Source organism: Sus scrofa, chromosome 13, assembly GCF_000003025.6.
Source record: "Sus scrofa isolate TJ Tabasco breed Duroc chromosome 13, Sscrofa11.1, whole genome shotgun sequence".
Lineage (NCBI taxonomy): Eukaryota > Metazoa > Chordata > Mammalia > Artiodactyla > Suidae > Sus > Sus scrofa.
In genome coordinates this window covers 40,419,577-40,440,047 of record NC_010455.5, presented here as the reverse complement: position 1 = coordinate 40,440,047, position 20,471 = coordinate 40,419,577, and the positions used below count along the sequence as shown (strand labels likewise).

Genomic DNA, 20,471 nt, shown 5'->3' with positions numbered 1-20,471 from the left:
CAGTTGGCCAAACTTGTGTGTGTTTATTTTTGGACTCTCATATTCAGTTAATATCTGTGTTTATCTTCCTTTCAATACTGCAGTGCCTTGATGACCATATTTGTACTGTAAGCCTTAACATTAACAGAGCCCTGTTTGAGTCCCAGTTCCTTGACTTACAGTGGCAGAGCAATGCCCCCCAAATGTCCACATCCTAATCCTCATAAACTGTGAATATGTTACCTTGTATGGCAAATAGGAATTTTGAAGATGTGATAAGGCTAAGGACCCTGAGTTGGAAGATAATCCTTTATCTGAGTGGGCACAATCTAATCACATGAGTCCTTAAAAGCAGCTTTCCCAGATGTGGTCAGAGAAAGAGATGTGAGGACCAGAAGGGTCAGAGAGAAGTCACATTGCTGTCTCATAAGGTGGGGGAAAAGGACCACAAACAAAGGAATGCAGGCAGCCTCTAGAAGCTGAAAAGGCAAAGAGCGAGCTTTTCCCCAGAGCCTCCAGAAGGAACATAGCCTTGCCAGAACCTTGACTTTGGACTTGCATTGGACCTTCAACCTATGTAACTGTGAGATCATCAATATGTGTTGTTTTAAGACACCAATTTTGTGGTAATGTGTTACAGCCAGAAAATAGAATGCTAAAATACTTCTTAAATGGGCCTCGGCCATGCCACAGAATGCCTCTTCATCTCAGTTTCTTCACCCACAAATGGAGATAAGATCTCAATTTTTGCACCCTGGTGAGAATTAGAAATGCAATGTACAAAACACCAGGCATGAAAGACCATGAAGGAAAATAATAGAAGAAAGGGAATGTATATATATATGTATGGCTGGATCACTTTGCTGTACAGAAGAAAATGGCACAGTGTTGTAAATCAACTATACTTTAAAAAGATAATAATTATTATTTTTTAAAAATACCAGGCACATCATAAGCACTTAATATATAACCTTCACCTAGTTCAGAAAAAAAATTAAACCATACAAACAAAAAGATAGTTTTAAGAATAGGAGCTAAATTTAAACAGAAAGTGTATTTTAAATAAGTTTCTACTCCACATTTAAGCATCAATTTCCTCATCCATCAAGTGAGAATAATAAAACTGAAAACTCTCGGGCTCACACTCACCCACCCAATTAATTAACTCACAGCTGCAGGGTTGTGGGTGAGGACTGTGAGGGGCTTTCCAAATATCCTCAGCAGCAATTAGGGTTGTATCCATTCCCTCCAGCCAGTTCCCTACTTGAAAGGACATTTAGGTTAACCTCCAGCTACAAGTCTCAATTAAACTCAATAAAAAGTCCCTTACTTTAGTATGCAGCACCCAAGGGCGTTATAAAACCCAATTCGATGGTCATTAATTGAGTTTACTGTCGCTCATCACCCAGGACAGGACTTCCAGCTTCCCTGCTGTCAGAGCTGCTCCAAGTGCTGGCGCATCCTTGCAGGTGGAAGACCATGCTCCAGCCACACAGGGCTCAGCTGAGCACTGCACCCCAAGGATAGAAAGCAGACCCCTTTTCCTAGCAGATGAGGGGCAGGTACTTGTTCCCTGAGACACGAAGTACCTTTCCTAACTTTCCTTCCTCCTTGGACCTTTCCCTCTTCCTCTTTCCCACTGGCTATGACCTTGGCCTTGCCAAAGAGGTTTGGTCTTGCAAGAGAGTATACTTACTTAAATGATCACCTGCCAATAGCGATTTGGAAAAAAATGATCCCCCCCCCCATATAAATCTCATGTCTAAGCTGTGCATCAACCCAGCAGCACATTTACACATTCGGACATGTCCGAGCAATGTGCTTGACAAAATTCTCACCTTAGTCTGTTTTTGTCTCAAGCATGTATGGGTAGTAACCACCCAGATGAGGAGACACAGTTTGAACCCCAGTGTTTTCACAGTGTTTTTTCTGGTGAGCAGGGGCACAGGTCTTTTCATTCTTCTGTATATGTTTACATTCCAGTTTTCTGCACATGAATATGTCTTGTTTTATGGAGGAAAAATACGATGGAAATTATTTTTCTTTAAAAAAGTGTTCTTGTTTAAGGAAAATATTTTTTAGAATTCCATTTGGGGGCTTTGGCGGGGGTCGTTTTTTGGGTTTTTTTTGTTTGTTTGTTTTATTTTGTCTTTTTGTCCTTTGCACCACGGCATATGGAGGTTCCCAGGATAAGGGTCAAATCAGAGCTGTAGCTGCTGGCCTACAACACGACCTACACCACAGCTCATGGCAACGCCAGATCCTTAACCCACTAAACAGGGCCAAGGATCAAACCCGCAACCTCATGGTTCCTAGTCAGATTCATTTCCACTGAGCTACGACAGAAACTCCCTAGAATTCCATTTGTAAAGTGTAAAACATTCAAATTATGTCAAAATCCCCCTGATTTTGGCTGTATTTTTGGTAAGATGGAAGTCTGCCTTGCAGTCATCACTCTGGGTAGATTGAGCAAGTGGGAGCTCTCACTGTGGGAGAAAATGAGTGGGGGATAGCGACTGTGGGCCCCAGGTAAACGGCCTGTGATCAGATTCTTACCACACTGCTTTCTAACTGTGAGACTTTGGGCTGTGACTCTTCATCTCTCTGCGCCTCTATTTCCTTCTTTTAAAAAAAAGATTTTAATAACATCATTGCCTCATATATACAGGTTTATATAAGCATGTGAGCAGCTCAGCACAATGCTTAGCATATAATAAGTGCTCAATAAAATGTGGTTATTTTTCCTGCTTGCCTGCAAGCCCCTACAAATATTTGCTGCTCATCTCCATTAACCAACATGGTATCCTGAGAAACACAGATAAACAGAAGCTAACAGACCTGTTATTACTTCTTCTATATATTCCATGGTGCCAAATGAGTCCCTCCCCCCCACTCCCCCACCCTGAGGTCCTAAGTGCCTGGAGGGTCATGTATAGCTTTCTAGGCAGGTATAATCAAGAGTAAGTCTGAAAACTAACACTGCTCAGGAAAATAATTAAAAGGTGCACACAAGAACTGGGGTTACAGTGTGTAAACCAAATGTAATCAGCCACAATGGTGGCCTGTAAGTTCTCATATCAGTGTATAATCCCCTCACTTACAGAGCAGGGCTGACCTATGTCACCATTAGGACGTAGCAGAAATGATGGCATGTGACCTCTGAGGCAGGGTCATAAAAGATATGCCGCATCATGTTGCCCTCTCTTGGATCACTCCCTGGAGGTGCCTGCTGGCATGTTGTGGAAAATCTCAAGCAACTCTACAGAGAGACCCAGAAGGTGAAGCACAGAGAAAGCCAGCCAACAGGCCAGATGTGTAAGTGAGCTATCTTAGAATAGAATCATCCTATACTAATCAAATCTTCAAACAGCTGTGACCTTTGGCACTGCAATAATAATAATGCCATAGACTGGGTGGCTTATAAACAATAGAAATTTATTTCCCACAGTTCTGGAGGTTGGAAGTCCAAGATCAAGGAGCTGGCAGATTTGGTGTCTAAGGAGAGCCCTCCTCCTGGCTCATAGACGGCCACCTTATTGTTCAGTCCTCATATGGCAGAAGGGTTGAGGGAGCTCTCTGGGTCCTCTTTTATGAAGACACTAATCCTATTCACGACGGCTCTACCTTCATGACCTAAGGCCCACCTCAAACTCCACATGCAGCATTCAGATTTAACATGAATTTCAGGGGAACACAACCTCTTTCAATACCCCATGATTCTAAGCTAGAATCACATAGCTAAGCGGCTCCTGAGTTCCTGACCCACAGAAACTGTGAGAGATAATCAATATTTATTGTCTTTTTAAGCTACCGAATTTTGGAGTATTTTGTGACACAGAATAGATAACGGATGCACCAAAGCTGAGCTGCCATTAACAAAATTGTCAGAGCTGGGGGACCAGTGAGCACAAGAACATACACAAAATACTCCCTGGCCCTCACCGCCTGTCAAGCTCCTTATTACAGGAAGTGGCTGAGCTGATTGCATAAAATGGCAATGTTGAATCCAAAGGTTGAGAATTACAGAGCTGCTTGGGGTCCGGGTTTTGTGCTCTCCTAATGGTCAGATCCCAAAATGTACAATCAAATGAGTTGGCATCAAGCACCTTGGACCCAGAATGGGGTCCCTGAAGTGGTGAGGGGCAGAAGGAAGGAGGTGACAGGAACATCCAAGTTCATGGGCTCTCCGTACTAGTGGCAAAAATGCCTAGAATTCCCCCCTATTGCTTTCAGCCAGAACAACAGCTCTTTAAGATCTCTCATTCTTCCCTAAGAGTCTAGCCTGTTTTAAAAAAGGGGGGGAAAAAAAAAGCCACATGAATCCCTCCCCTTGTCCAAACACCACTGGTTCTTTCCTGCCTAGTTCTACTTCAGTTCCAGGAACACATGTGCTGTTGGCAGCCAGGGCGGAAAGCTAAGCCCTGATAAAAAGCCTGGATAACCCACATTCTGATTGAGGTGGGTCAGGTGTGAAGAAAATCCACCCAGCAATAAAACATATGTTGGGTATAAGGAAATTAGGAGAGAAGTATATTTGGTAATGATTACTCTCTATAACCTGAAATCATCCAGCTCTATGAACAAGCATTCTCTTTGAACAGCTCTATGAACAAATTCTCAAACATTTGCTTTCAATGTTTACACTTTGTGGGTGTGGGCAGAGGCAGAAGGAGCAGAACAGGAAGCAAGAGAACTCCCTGCAAGTGGGGTCAGAAGGGGCTGGATCCCCACCAAGCCCTGGCCAGCCTTGGTCGCCGAGGTAGGGGATGGGGATAAACTGAACTGCTGACCTGGGGCTGGGAGAGGTACCGTCGTCTATACATCACCAGACGGCATAGTTCATCCCATTGGGAAACATGACAGGACAGTCCCCCAGTGCACTGCTGAGTGTGGACTTCATCTTTTCAGAGGGATTTCAAGCCACAGGACTGGTGCCTGCCCTTATGGAGGAATGCCTCCCTGAGGGAGGAAGGAACCCAGGACTGGGAGTGTATAACCTTGGGCAAGTCCTTTAGCTTCTCTATGCTTTAATCTGTAAAATATAAAAAAAAAATCCTATATATTGATCATCAACTATGCACCAGGAAGGAGGCCGAATATCATATCTAATCCCCTGGATCCTGAGAGCTAATGAGAGAGTTAAACAATTTGCCCTGGATTGTACTGCTAGCCAGTAGTTGAGCCAGCATTTAGTCTGAGGTCTTCCTGACTCAAAACAGATGCTACTAATCACTGGGCTACACGATCTCCTGCCCAGAGGGGTCAAGTTGAGTAACGTGAGGGAAGCCACTGTGTCAATCATAAAGTGATAATCAGATATCAGGACTGACTCTTGTTGTTATTAACTTTTTATAAGCTAAGAGCTATAGAGGTTAAGGCCATGACTTCTAGAAAATGACAGTCCAAAGCAGGCCAGTGTTGGATACACATATTTGTAATATACACACCAGAAGGGGAGAAGTAAACCAAAATATTGTCAGATGAGTGGAAACTAAAGGGAAGTAAAAGGGACCAATGTTAGGCAAAAAGAGACAGTTGGCACATTCATTCAGTTAGGTCCTGTTTACTCATCTAAGATCTCAGCCCCTTTGCTGTTCCCGAAGAGATCTAGACTCAAGAGAGTGTTGGCAGGGAGTTCCCGTCGTGGCTCAGTGGGTAATGAATCCGACTAGGAACCATGTAGCTGCAGGTTCAATCCCAGGCCTCGCTCAGTGGGTTGGGGATCCGGCGTTGCCGTGAGCTGTGGTGTAGGTTGCAGACGCGGCTCGGATCCTGTGTCGCTGTGGCTCTGGCACAGGCCAGTGGCTACAGCTCTGATTAGACCCCTGGCCTGGGAACCTCCATATGCCAGGGGTGCGGCCCTAGAAAAAGCAAAAAGACAAAAAAAAAAAAATGTCAGCAAATTGTACATGCATATTTTAATGGGGACAAACTGTCAATATTTTCTCTGGACAACATCTCTTACCAAGGTACAAGTTCTTAAACTAATGAGCTATTATCCCCCAACAGAGACTGAAAAGGACTCAGGCCTATGAATTTACTTAGCTCTCTTTATGGATTTAGGTCAAGGTTGGCCTCTGCAGTGGATTTCAGGCACTGTTCTAGGGGCCAAGTGTGAACTGAGAGGCAGCCAAGAATGAAGACAGAGCTGGAGCAAAACCAGAAATGGAACCAGAGCGACAGTCCTGCCGCAATGAGTTTTCTGTTCCAGAAGAAAGAGTCTCTGAGTTGGTGACAGGGATCCACCCAAAGGCAGCTAGCTGAACCTTGCTCCCAGAACCTCTGCAGAGCCCAGATTCTTTCTGGGAGAGAGGAGGAGACACAAACTGTCTTCTCCCAGAAATTCTGCCCCTGACCCAAGTGCTAGCAATATACGCCCAGGCCACGCAGTGGGGTTGAGAATTTCAGCAAAATAGAATTCTAAAATATTAGAATCTTGGAATCATCACCTCTTGGAATCATTGAATTTCATCCACTCCTCCAGGGCATGGATCATTTCTTACTCAGATTTGCTCCCTTGGCACCTAGCACAGAGTCTGGAAGAATGGAGCTAATGAATTTTTTGGTAACCATAAAATATCCAGGAGCCTCCCAGCCAAATCTCTGCAGAGTCATGTTCAAATAAGAGAGGTCCAGCTTCTAAGGGAAAATTTTTAAAGAATTTCTCTTTTTATCTGTATTTCTCAAGGAACTGAAAGGAGGCCTGTTAATAACCCCCAAGTATTGTTGCCTCTTTGCCCCAGTTTTCTCACACTTGGCGACAGCCTCTGCAAACTACATCTCCCAGGTTCCTGCACTTGAAGCCTCACAGGTATTTTTCTCTTCTTCCTTCCTTACACTCATCCCCAGCCTTTTACACCATATTTCATCTTGGCCTCTCCAGCTAAGTCCTTCTCCCTTTCTCTGGCCATCTCTCTCTACATTTTCTCAAGAGTATATATGACAAAATATCTGAGGACTGGGATGGAAACCTCAGAACCAGTCTTGGATGAGGAAGGGGAAGGTGTTAAATGCCAAGGAGGAAAATCAGGGTAGTCAAGGGCAACATGCCCCAGGAAACACTCACCTCCACCAGAGTTCAATGGGCCATCCTGGGTGGGTTGACAAACAGGTGGCTGAAAAGAATCTCAGTGCCTGCAAGGACCCAGCTCCAACCTCCTTCTCTCCCCATCCCCCACCAGCATCACACAGTTCCTCTGGATTGTCCAGAGTGTGCCCAGCATCCAAGGGGACACTTCTGGGAATCAGGAACACCCAAAGAATGTTAGAACCAAGTGGAGACACATTTCTTCTTGAGCCTTAAATTAGGAGGGGCTCATGAGGCTGGATTTGGAGCAGAAGCCTCAGGCTTGACCCACAAAGGACTTGACCTGCCCCAGCTACCTCTGGGAACATTCCAGAAGAAATGTCTAGGGAAGATCAAGAAGCAAGGAAGGAGAAGGAAGGACTAGCAGGAGTGGGTGGGTACAAGCTGCCTCTGCTTCCGCCTGGGCCCAGGGCCTTGCCCAGTGGAGGCACAGTCTCAGTTCCACAGCCTTTTTGGGGCCAGATCATCCAGGGCTCCAAACTCAGGATGCCCTACAGCCCTGGGACTGTGGCCTTCATTTCTTTGCCACCTTGTACCCACCATGAAAGTCAGAGTTGTTTTTGAGTGCTCATTCTCTTTATCTTCCCCCCCGCCCCGAAGTTGTGTGTCCTTAACAAAGCTGCCTGCAGAAGAATGGGCTTCACTGATGTGTGTAGGAGTCCCCGGTAGACTAGCCACCAGAGGCCATTGAGGGGGCGGGTATGCACATGCGGCACGTGGAAGTTCCCAGACTAGGGGTTGAATCAGAGCTACAGCTGCCAGCCTACTCCAGAGCCATAGCCATGCCAGATCCCAGCTACATCTGCAACCTATACCACAGCTTATGGCAATGCTGGATCCTTAACCCACTGAGCAAGGCCAGGGATCAAACCTGCATCCTCATGGCTTCTAGCTAGGTTCTTAACCTGCTGAGCCACAGTGGGAACTCTCTGGAGGCCATTTTTAATAAGTGTGTCAACACTACCTTATTCTCCCCCTGCCCCCTAAGGAAAGAATCTGGCACATCTCTCAGCACCCTCTCACTGCTCACAGGCAAAGGGCAACTTTCTGGCATGCATATATATATGTGTGTGTGTGTGTGTGTGTGTATATATATATATATATATATCTCAAGAGGTCACAGATAAGAGCATCGGCTTTCTCAGCAGTCCTAAGGGCTGTATCAATCTGGCTTCCAGAGGAAGCAATTGGCATATGTTGGGGTGGAGAGAATGAATGACCCATTTAAGTATTTTTGGTAATTCTAAGTGTACTCTCGCTTTATGGTACTATTGGACATCCATCCAATAGTACCAGCTGCTGTTGCAGAGATGCTTCTGAAACAGCTGGATGGGCTGCATAGGATGGGAGTAGCTGAGAGATAGTGGGATTACACGTGAGATGGGGTAGGGGGTTATTCAAAAGGAACAGTGGAAACATCTGATCAAGACGGCTTTGAGAAGGGCAAAGGCTATAAATTAAAAAGTAGAACCTTTCTCTTTGAGGCAAAGGTTAGAAGCTTCTGATCACCTGATGACTCACTCCCCAGAGAGGAAGGTGCTGAGACCAGTGATGGTTTATGGTGCTGGAGATAGCTTTTACCCGTTTTCTGATCTGATTTTTAATTCTTCAGGATTCTTACAAGCTAGTTGATGGCTTGATTTGAGAGCATCTGTAGCACAGGAAACAGCAAATGCTGTACATCAGGGCTTTTGGTGAAAGGAGGTGGGAGCCTGTTTACGACAGGTTTATACCAAAGGGAGGTTGCAGGAATGTGGGTTTGGAAGGCATCTCAGTCTGGCTCTGCCCAGTTCTCATGTGAACATCCCAGAGTCATTCATAATTGCCTTCCCTTATCCTCCTGTTCCAATCCATCAAATCCTCTCAATTCAATACATCTTCATTATCTGGCCCCTGCGACCCTCATCAAGCACTCCTTCCTTCTCGTTCACTATACTCTCCCCATACCAAGAACTTTTCCTGCCTAGAATTTATCATAATCTGGTCCATCCTCCTAGAATGGTCTTTCCCCCATGAAGAGTGGCTGGAGTCTTCTCATCAATTTGTTGACTACTTACTATGTGCCAGGCCTTGTGCTAAGCGCTGAGGATACAAAGAGAACCATAATATTGCCCTTCTTTCAAGGACCTTAATGACTAGAAGAACAGCTAATGAAGGTCAAACTTCATTAGCATGTATTAACAGAAGGCTGTCAGGAGGGCAGACACTAAGCGTACATGATGAAGACCTACTCGGCTTGAGTCATCAGATTAGGAAGAGCTGGGGCTGGGCTCTCATATGGGCTCACAAGAGCCACTTGTTAACATGTTTGGTAATCTTGTGATCCAGTAGGTAGACATAGCCATCACTAAAAGTTAAGTTATATAAACTTACCAATTAACTATATTTAAAAACAAAGGTAATGAATACTCAAAACTCATCAGTTCCTAATTGTTTTCCTACATTTTATTGTTATCTATGCTCTTAAAGTTACATACATATATTGTATATGGATGGTGGAATTTTTTTTTCTTCTTAAGGCCACACTTGCAGTATATGGAGGTTCCCACGCTAGGGGTCAGATTGGAGCTGTAGCCAGTGGCCTGCACCACAGCCCCAGCAATGCAGGATCTGAGCCGCATCTGCAACCTACACCACAGCTCACAGGAATGCAGGATCCTTAGCCTACTGAGCAAGGCCAGGGATCGCACCCAAGTCCTCAGGGATACCAGTCAGGTTCATTACCTCTGAGCCACAACAGGAACTCCCTGGATGGTGGAAATTTTATAGAGTGGGGTCCTGCCAGGTTTATCTTCCCAACTCCACATTTAGTGATTTCACAGTGGTAGTTTAGATTGGCCATCGTATGTATATTTATACCGCAGAAATTGGCAGACACTAGAAATCTGAGCTTGATTTACTGCTTTGTTGATTGTGTAGACCCTAGACTTAAGAAAGTGATGGGGAAATATTCATAATGCAGTAAACATAAAAATATGTCATGGCAGATTTCCCGTCGTGGCACAGTGGGTAACGAATCTGACTTGGAACCATGAGGTTGCAGGTTCGATCCCTGGCCTTACTCAGTGGGTTAAGGATCCAGCGTTGCCGGAAAGGCAGAAAGAAAGGCAGACAAAGACAAGACAAGACAAGACAAGACAAGACAGACATCAGTTGGCAGGGAGGAAGCATCCTGCTCTGAGCCCAGCTCCATACTGGGAGTTTCATATGCATCATCTTATTTAATACTCCTGAAAACCCAGTGAGGGCATCTCTCTTATCAACCTCATTTTACAGAAGAGGCTGGGTTCAGAGAGAGGAAATGACTTGCCAAGCAAGCTCACACTGCTGGTCAGTGCTGGTCCGAGTAAACGGACCACATACATGCTGAAGCAATGGAGGAGGCTGGATCTTCCCCAGCTATCTTAGTGAAGACAACATGTAAGCATTGCAGGAAAGCATGGTGACCATAAGGCCTCGTTCATATCCATTACGATGATGATGGCAATGATTATGATGATGAAGCATTTATAAGAACCGAGAACAAATCTCTTCCATTTCATCTGACATTCAGATTTCTTTACTGTTAAATTGTTTCCTCCAATTAGCAAGAGATAAACTTTTCAGTCTTTTCACAAATTTCTTTTGAGACCCTACTATATCTAGGGATGGGTATTACAGAAAAGAACAAGGCAGACAGGAAGAAACAAAGAGTATACCCTCTCTGATGGTATCCAGCCCAGACTGGAAAGTAGATCTATTCCTGCTTTTCATTGTACTCAGGCGTCCCAGCCTGTTGTCTAGCCTAGAAAAGGTATTCATTAAATATTTGTTGATGAGCAGCTGAATGGATGAATGCCACCACGGTTGGTCCTATCTGAGTACCAGCTTCCAAATGTGTCAGAATAAAGGACCTCCCAAATGTGCTCACTGTCTTCTTTTCCTGGGCTGCTCTGCCCTTGGGCAGCCCCTGGGAAAAAACCCACCAGTTCACATCCTGACTAGCCTACCCACTTAGCCCCTAGGGGGGAAGCACTGGGTCACCCACCCTATGCCATGGCTCCCTGGACCTCTGCTTCCCCCTCAGTTAAGGGAGAAGCCAGACCCCATTGCAGAAGGACAGAGTCAAGCCAGCAAGACCACCTGGACACTGGGAAGGGTGAGCCCTCCCCTCTGGAATGAAAGGACAATAGCTGTGAACCCCAATAGAAAAGGTGGCCATGAGGTGGCCAGAAAAGCCAGCTGCCTCCGCTCCAACCCATCAGCCTCCCTGCTCCACCAGAGCCCTTGCCATAGCCTCTAGTTTGCATTCCAAGTGTCTTCTATGGTACAGAAACTGTGTCCACACCCAAATAGGACTCTGTGGTCCTGGGGAGCAAGCACTCAGCTGAAAAGGAAGGTTGGTGGAGAGGCCCCTTAGAGTACTGATAGTGACTTTTGCTGTGATGATTACAAAATGATATCTGTTGAAGTTCCAGTCGTGGCTCAGTGGTTAACGAATCCAACTAGGAACCATGAGGTTGCCGGTTTGATCCCTGACCTTGTTCAGTGGGTTAAGGATCTGGCGTTGCTGTGAGCTGTGGTGTAGGTTGCAGACGTGGCTCAGATCCCGAGTTGCTATGGCTCTGGTGTAGGCCGGTGGCTACAGCTCCGATTCGACCCCTAGCCTGGGAACCTCCATGTGCCGCAGGAGCAGCCCAAGAAAACGGCAAAAAGACAAAAAAAAAAAAAAAAAAAAAAAAGTGTTATCTGTTAAGTGCAGAAAATGTAGGGGGAGAAAGAAAAGTTGTGTCAAGAAGAAAATTAAAATCACCATAATCCCACTTGCAAGAGACAGCACTGCTGCCACGCTGCTACGTTCCCTGCGGTCTTTCTTCTGTATGTGTGTCAGTTTCTTTGCATTGTTTGAATTGGAATCCTTCACAGAATACTAGTTAGAAATCTGTCACTGTGTGGAAAGAAAAGGAGATACCAGACCCTATTTCTGTAACATCAGTAAGCCCCTCCCTCTCCTATTTATTGGCAGCCAGGAAAGATGAGGGGAGTTCCCGAATTATGGTTTGTACCAAGGTGAATGATGGTTGATACTGAAGTTCTCACCACCCTGACAAGTAGAGCTTAGAGTGAGATTTAACTTGATTTAGAAAAATAAAGATATACGACATTTCTTACACCCATAGTGTGGAGTAAAATTCATACCACACCAGCTGAACGGATGGGTGGCTTGACGGCTGGCTGTTTGGAGAGCAGACAAAAGAGAGAAACAGAGAGAGGAAAAGAAAGGGAAAGAGAACAAAAGAGGCACATATAAATGTTTGTATATGCATAGAAAATTCTAGAAGGGTACTTAAAAATTGTGAAGAGTAGGTAAAAGTGGGTATTTAAATGGTTACTTCGGTACTATTCTGATTATTTTACCCTGAGCAGGCATGACTTTTATAATTCTTACAGCATTTGAATTGACTTTCTCACTGCAAACATAACTATGTCAGGTTGCCTGGTACAGGGTCGGGGTAAGGCTGCAGGTGGAAGTCAGGTTACTTATCAGCTGACTTTAAAATGGGAAATGATCCTGAATTATCCAGATGGGCCCAATGTAATCACAAGTGTCCTTAAAAATGGAAGAAGAAGGTGGAAGAGAAAGTCAGAGGAGAAGATGTGATGGTGAAAGAGCTACCAGCCAAGAAGTGAGTGTGGCCTCTAGGAACTAGAAAAGGAAAGGAAACCAATTTCCCAGGTGCCTCCCAGAAAGGGATGCAGCCCCCACAAATACCTTGATTTTTGCAGATTTCTTTCTTTGCTTTTTTTTTTTTTTTTTTGTCTTTTTGTCTTTTTAGGACCATACCTATGGCATATGGATGTTCCCAGGTTAGGGGCCAAATCAGAGCTGTAGCCCCCAACCTATGCCACAGCCACAGCAATTCCAGATCCAAGCCACATCTGTGACCTACACCACAGCTCACAGCAACGCCGGATCCTTAACCCACTGAGCAACGCCAGGGATCAAACCCGCAACCTCACTGTTCCTAGTCGGATTCATTTCCACTGCACCACAATGGGATCTCCAATTTTTGCAGATTTCTGACCTGAATAACCCATCCTGTCCTCCACACCCCCCAAGTGGCTGGCTCACAATGGGCAGTTTGGCCTCTGATCCCAGGGCTTCTGCCCCCATTGCCAGTTCCAGCCCTGGCATCGAGAGAAGGACTTCCATTGCCACTGTTTGTTTTTGTTGGGCAAAGGAACAGCAGTAGCACTAAAAAAGTGAATGGAGGCATGAATTATTACTGCTTGTGAAGGAAATTTCAAACTCTGTTAGAATTCTGTCGTTAGCTGTGTCTCTCACACCAAGGCACTGACTTTATTACATAGAGGATCAAGGCACAAGTGACCACATTGGATTTGGTCAATTAACGAGGCTGAAGAAAAAATGCATGTTGGTGGTGGTTTGTTGGTCATGCCCCTCTGTGCAGTAATGCTCTCCCTTCTCTGCAGCGCACCTTCTCTGCAGCGCACCCCTGGCTTCCTTTTGTTATCAACACCCGTGGTTGCTGTGGAAAAGGCTGCCACTCTGATGCTGAAGGGGGTCCAAGAAATCCCTGCCTAGGTCCTGGTCCAGTTTCTTCTCAAAGATGGGAACTAGAAAAATGAGTGTGGTGGACGTTATTTCATGAGTAAGCTAACTCTTCTGTCTTTGGGCACCCAGGAGGCCAAATACAGCCTATATAAGCACACACATCTGTGTATCCCTCTGCACACACACATAGACTTGTGAGACCCCAAGAAACACACTCACACACGTATGGGTACACACATCTAGATACACACACATGTGCATGCATGCACACACAGTGACACTGCCTCGGACAAGGCCAAGGGTGGGTTCCGCCCCTCTAGGCTGTTCCCTCTGAATGCAGCATTCTAATTCAGAGGCTACCCCAGCTCTGGAGAAATAATCTTCAGATGGGTTTGTCTGCCTGCCAGGAACACCAAGCCATGCTCGATTTTTACAAAGCACCTCATTTCAGGAACTGCTAGGAGCCTCTCGGTGCTCAGAAGCCCCAGGGAAGGTGCTGCTCCATTGATGCAGGGCCCTCATTATTGCCTGCAGCTTTCAGAGGGGGTGTGTTTGTGTGGGTCCATCCTCAGCTACCTGCTTGCTGTGTCACCACAGGCAAGTTACTTAACCTCTCTGTGCCTCCGTTTCCTCGTGGGCAAGTCATGAGTAACAACAGTACCCTCCAAGGGTTGTTGTTAGGATGAATTCAGGATTACACATGCACCTTTAAATGGAGCACCTGGTAGAGAGTAAATGCTCCACAAGTGCTGATGCTATTACTATTATTCCTAGTCCCACACTCACAACTGCATGTGCGCACCCACTCACGCATGTGCATGCACACACACACACCCCCTAGAGGTGGTGCTTGAAGAAGTAGTGATCAACATCTGGCCTTCCATTTGGATGGCTCTTTTTCCCATGGTTTTGAAAGGACCTTGATAACCATTTTCTCCTTTTTGCCTCATAAAATTTTGTGAGGTAGGAAGCCTGGAATTATTGGTCTTATTTTAAAAAAAGAAAAGAGAAAGATAAGCAAAGGTCACAAGGTGTACCTGCAAAAAATTTACTGCAGTGTATTTACAACTGCACACACATACACACACAAATGATCCAAGAGCCCAGCCGTTGAGGAGGGTAAATGAAAACAGTGCTTTGTAACGTAGGATCATTAAGAACTTTCTACGAGTTTTCAGTGACATGAACAGGGCCCCAGCTACAGCGACAAGTGAAGAGAGAGGGTACAAAATGAATGGATGGGAAGACTTTTCTTACACAACCAGGGGGAGGAAACAGGCCTAAATATTAACATCATCCCTAAGGAAGGTTATCCTTGCCTGATGTTTTTCTCTTTACACTGGCCTGTGTCTTCCAAAGTTTTCACGATGGAGCTGTGTTCCTTTCATAATTAAATAAGAAGAATATGCTATTAAGCTCCAATTCCTCCCCCAAGTGCATAAGGCTGGCTGGCAGCAGATCCAGTACCCGGAGGCTGTCAGCAAGGGATGATGACATCCCACCTCCTCCCAGCCAGCCACTTCTACAGCCTGTGGCACCAGCACTCCCCACAGAAGTGAATCAACTGTCAAACACCAGTAATTGCACTTTAGACCTCCTGCCAAACCCTGTATCCAGACTGGACACGGGCCCCCTCTCTTTCAGTGTTATCCCCTGTGAGAGGCAGGAGGGTCAGATTCACATACAATATTACACCAATAAGGGGTGAACAGAAGCACAGAGTTACCTGAGCATCTGCCATGGGCCAGGCCCTTCAAACATGCCATCTGATTTTATTCTCATAACCAGCCTGTGACATAGGGATTATCCACAGAAGAGGAAACTGAGCCTTGAAAAGGGGAGGGCCCTCCCAAAGCGGCCCAGCAGGGCCACAGCAGTCAGGAAACATCCAGGCCGGTTGGGGCCAGAGCCCACGTTCTCCACCCTGAAGGGTGGGTGGGCAGGCAGCAGGAACCCCCTGGCACACACAGAAAGCAGCACCAAAGCCAAGCCCCAGCTGGTTTCTCGCTGAGTGAACACTGGGGAGGGTGTCCCCTTGGATGCCCTTGGAAGGAAAACTGGGGATGACTTCACAGCAATAGTTTGCTTCTCCAAGATATGAAGCCCCCATGGAGACTGCCCGGTGCCTTCCCTTCCTCCCAGAGCTGCCTTGAGGCTGCCTGGGAGCTAGAATGAGGGAGGGAAGGCTCAGGGGCACAGAGTGCTCAGCTTAGAGTTGGGGGTCACCGCTCCCGGGTCTCAGGCCAGTGCTGTCTGTATTGACACCAACACAAAAGTGAGCTGGCACTTATTCATTTATTCATTTTTCATTCTGAAAACTTTTACTGAGCACCTACTGAGGGCCAGGACCTGTTCTAATAACAGGAGAGTGAGATGGTTGACAAGGATATTCAGGAAATATCTTTTCAGGCTGTTTTAAGTATGGTAAAGAAAACAAAATAGGATTGCACCTATAATTAGTAGAATAATGACCCTCCTGCCTTAAAACCTGCAGCCTGTGGATATGTGATATTTACTACCTGGCAAAAGGGAACTAAAGTTGCACGTGGAATTACGGTTGCTAATCAGTTGACCTTACCAGAGGGAGGTTATCCCTGAGCATCTGGGTGGGCCCAGTGTATTCACAGGGTCCTTAAGAGCAGAAGAGGGAAGGAGAAAGGGAACTAGAAGATGCTCCAGGAAAAAAAAAAAATCCTGCCAGCACCTGGATGTTTGCCCAGTGAGGCCTGTAAGATATTTGCATTGTTTAAAGCCATTAAATTCAGGAGTTCCTGTTGCGGCTCGGTGGTTAACAAATCTGACTAGTGTCCATGAAGATGCAGGCTTGATCCCTGGCCTTGCTCAGTGGGCTGAGGATCTGGCATTGCCATGGGCTTTGGTGTAGGTCGCAGATGCAGCTCAGATCCTGTGTGGCTGTGGCTGTGGCTGTGGCGTAGGCCAGGGGCTGTGGCTCTGATTAGACCCCTAGCCTAGGAATGTTCATATGCCTCAGGTGTGGCCCTAAAAAGCAAAAAAAAAAAAAAAAAAAAAAGAAGAAGAAGAAGAAAAGAAAAAAGAAAAAAAGCCACTCAGAGAGGCCTTTCCTGACCTCCAAAAGTTCTCCTATTTTGGCTCTCTCGGGGAGCTTCATAGAACTTACGATGATTTTAATTCAGTGACTTGCTTTTTTATTTTGTGGAGCAAGGACAGAGGGCCTCCCTAAGGAGGTGAACAGGAGGTCAGGTCTGAATGACCAGGCAGGGGAGGGGAGGGGAAGGGAGGGGAGGAGAACCCAGACTGGACTCAAACCAGTCAGGACACAGGAAAGCAGGGCCTGCTCCAGGGATGTGCCCCCAGGAGGCCCTCTTTGGACACCGGCCTATTGGCCACATCACACGATAGGGACTGTCCTTGCTCTTCTCTCACACCAGCTGCGGGGCCGTCACTCGCCTTTATTTCTCACCAGCTATTTGACCTCATGTCCCTAGATGTTCATTTCAAGGAGGCTGCGTGTCCTATTTTGGAAGCAGTCAAGGTAGGGGAAAAAACCCAGGACAGCATGATCTTTAGGCAGCAGACAAGTGAGGAAACCCCCAGGGGTGACTCCTGGGAAAGAGCTCTTGCTAAGGGGAAAAGCCCTCAGGAATGAGAATCATGACAAAGCCATGCTGGCTTGGGGGTGGGGGACACAGAGCCCCTCTAAATGCACCTTGATTCCTCAGAGAGAGAGAGAAAAACTGCTTTAGCTGCTGCACTGAAACCCCACCTGTTGGCATGCTCCCCACCACCATTCTCCTCCCTCCCTGTCTCTCCCTAACCCTAACCCTTGATGGGCCCCCCCAATCCAGAATGTTTTCCCCTGACTTACGATGATTTTAATTCCTCCCCCCATTTCCTTACTTATGATCAAGGGGACCCCTTTTCCATTAGCTGGGCTCACTGTCTTCTAGCAGCCTTTGACCCCTCCTTCTCAGTGGTTCCCACCCCCACCCACCACCTGGCTGTGTCCCGCCATCCTGCAAGGCTCACCTCCTCCCAGCTTCCTCCTGCAGCCCTACCCTGTCCCAGAGCCCCAGAACAGATGAGAGCACCTCCCCTAACCCATTTACTATCCCTGCTGGGGGAGGGGGTTTCTTATTGGGGTGGTTTGTTTGAGGGAGTATGGTTCCATTGTGTTTTGTTTTGCTTTTTCGGGCAGCAGTTTCGGTCCTTCACTCCTAAGTTGCTCACATGGTGACCCCAGTCTCCCCTGCCAAGGCCACGAATGTCTCCATAGCAAAGACACTCCCGACCCACACAAGAGTTTAGACTCATTTCCTCCCACCGAGCCCTTATATCAACTTCCTCCTTCCTGGTGAGATTGTTTAACAGGGCAAGGAGTGTTTATGGAAGGCCTCTTCCTAGGAGGGCAGAGCCTGGGCAGGGCCAGGAGGAGCTGGGCCACCTGAGGTGGCAGAGAGCTACTCTGTTCCTCCCTCCAGGCCTGCCACATCTAGAGGACCTGCCGGAGAGGCCCTAACCCTGTCGAGAACCCAAGGCTGGACTGTCTTAGCAGCTGGTCCAGGGTGGTGGTTGGCGGGTTCAGGACCCCAAGGCACCAGCTGGGCCTCTTGCCTTCTCCGCTGAAGCAGGGAAGTGGGAGCCCTGACCCCTCAGGTATGTTTCTTCCAGAATGGAAAGGGCTAGACCTCTGGGTCTACATTATTGAGAGAAAGAAACATGAAGGTGTGGTGGGTAGGAAATAAAGAATGAGCCTGAGAGGGAGGCATGAATGGCGGGGAAGAAGGAAACTGCATAATCTAAGAGACTTCTGAGATCAGACACAGGAAAGTAATAGATTTCACCTGAAGGGCCAAGTGGGCTCCATGAACAGTGGGCCATGATGAGGCTTCTGGGGCTGTGTTCAGGCTCAAGTGTAAAGGTATGTCGGGACAGATTAGTTACATCTGGCTTGGGCACAAGAATGAGTTGTGCGGCATGCAAGCCGGGGAGTTCATAACCCACACAGAGGGATGTTTTTCCTTAACCACAAGGGCCCCTTGACATTCATTCCTCATTCCCTCAACTATTCATTCAAGAAAACACACTTGAGCATCAGCTAGGAGTCACACAAATACTTGAAGGATGAGTGAAGTAGGAAGGAGTGTTGTTCTTTGCCCCAACTCTCATTTTTCTCTTAAAGTAATCACCTGAAAAGTTACAAAAAAGGCGCATGGCCTTGAGAGTTTCTGGCTGTATAATGGCAGCCTAGTCCCTTCCTTTTGCTAAGCCTCAATTTTCTCATCCATAAAATGGGAGTGACAGTCTGGATCTCCCCGATTTTTCCCTGCAGTTCTCATTGTCCAGACATCTAGGATAATGATCACTAAAGCCTAAAATAGCACCTCCTATGTGCTTAGCCAGACTCTCTATGCAATAACACATTTACTCTTCCTATGCCCTCTGTGAAGAAGGCGCTGTCAGTACTCCCATGTTGCAGATGGGGAACAGAGGCCCTGAGAGATTAAATAGCTCACCCAGGTAGTACGGCTGCAAAATTTGTGCTCCCCACCTCTATGCAGCCTCAATGATGCATTGTGAGTCCATGGCTGGAAGACAGCTGGTGCAGGAATGTCCTCCCAGATGACTCATTCAATGAGCATCCACTGAGCACCTACTGCATGTCTCATACCAGGATATAATGATTAACAAGATAGCAAAACAGGATTCTAGCTAGAAAGTAAAAGAGAACTTGAACAGATAGTCATTGCAAAACAGTTTTAATTTTATTGTTGTGTAGTTGACTTACAATGTTGTATTAGTTTCAGGTGTACAGCAAAGTGAATCAGTTATAAATATACATATACCCATTCTTTTCCAGATTATTTTCCCATATACGCTATCACAGAATATTCAGTAAATTTCCCTGTCCAATACAGTAGGCCCTTGCTACTTAAAGATTTTGTATATAGTAGTGTATACATGCCAATCCCAACCTCCCAATTTATCCCTCCCTCCAGCATTTCCCCTTTGGTTTTGAAATCTTTGAGTCTGTTCTATTTTGTGAATATGTTTTTTGTATCATTTTTCTTAATTGCACGTATTAGTGATTTCATATGATGTTTCTTTGTCTGACTTACTTCACTTAGTATGATAATCTCTAAGTCTGTCCATGTTGCTGCAAATGGCATTATTTTGTTCTTTTTTATGGTTGGGTAATATTCCATTGCATATATGTATCATATTTTCTTTATCCATTCCTCTGTTGATGGACATTGTCTCTATGTCTTGACCTTTGTAAATAGTACTGCAATGAATTTTAGGGTGTCTCTTTTTTTTGGCTTTTTTTAGGGCCGCACCTGTGGCATCTGGAGGTTCCCGGGCTAGGGGTCGAATTGGAGCTACAGCCACTTGCCTACACCACAGCCACAGTGACACGGGATCCGACCACAGATCACAGCAACAGCGGATTCTTAACCCACTAAGCAAGGCCAGGGATCAAACCCACATCCTCATGAATCCTAGTCAGGTTTGTTAACCACTGAGCCATGAAGGGAACTCCCAGAGTGTATGTATCTTTTTGAATTGTGGTTTTCTCTGGGTATGCCCAGGAGGAGGATTACTGAATCATATGGTAGTTCTATATTTAGTTTTTTAAGGGACCTCCATTCTGCTCCCCAGAGTGGTTTCCGCAATCTGCATTCCCACCAGCAGTGTAGGAGGGAATCCACATCTTCTCCAGCATTTATTGTTTGGAGAATTTTGGATGATGGCCATTCTAACTGGTGTGAGGTGGTACCTCATTGTAGTTGTGATTTGCACTTCTCTAATAATTAGTGATGTTGAACATCTCTTCATGTGCTTTTTGGCCATCGGTCTGTATTCTGAAAA

At 46.1% G+C, this 20,471-nt stretch overlaps 1 protein-coding gene across 5 annotated transcripts in view; it reads left to right on the top strand.

The window, feature by feature from the left end:
- The window catches only part of FAM3D (family with sequence similarity 3 member D), an 80,522-nt gene that overhangs the window by 16,010 nt on the left and 44,041 nt on the right, over positions 1–20,471 (top strand). For 2 of the 5 annotated variants that reach the window (XM_005669692.3, XM_021069101.1), the window contains exon 1: positions 17,964–18,257. The exons of 1 other annotated variant lie outside the window; for it this stretch is intronic. The gene's annotated coding sequence lies outside the window, so the exon portion shown is untranslated. Of the gene's footprint in view, positions 1–17,939; positions 18,258–20,471 lie in introns of those variants that run through there. 2 more of the 5 variants (XM_003483195.2, XM_013981821.2) reach the window with 2 other exon arrangements.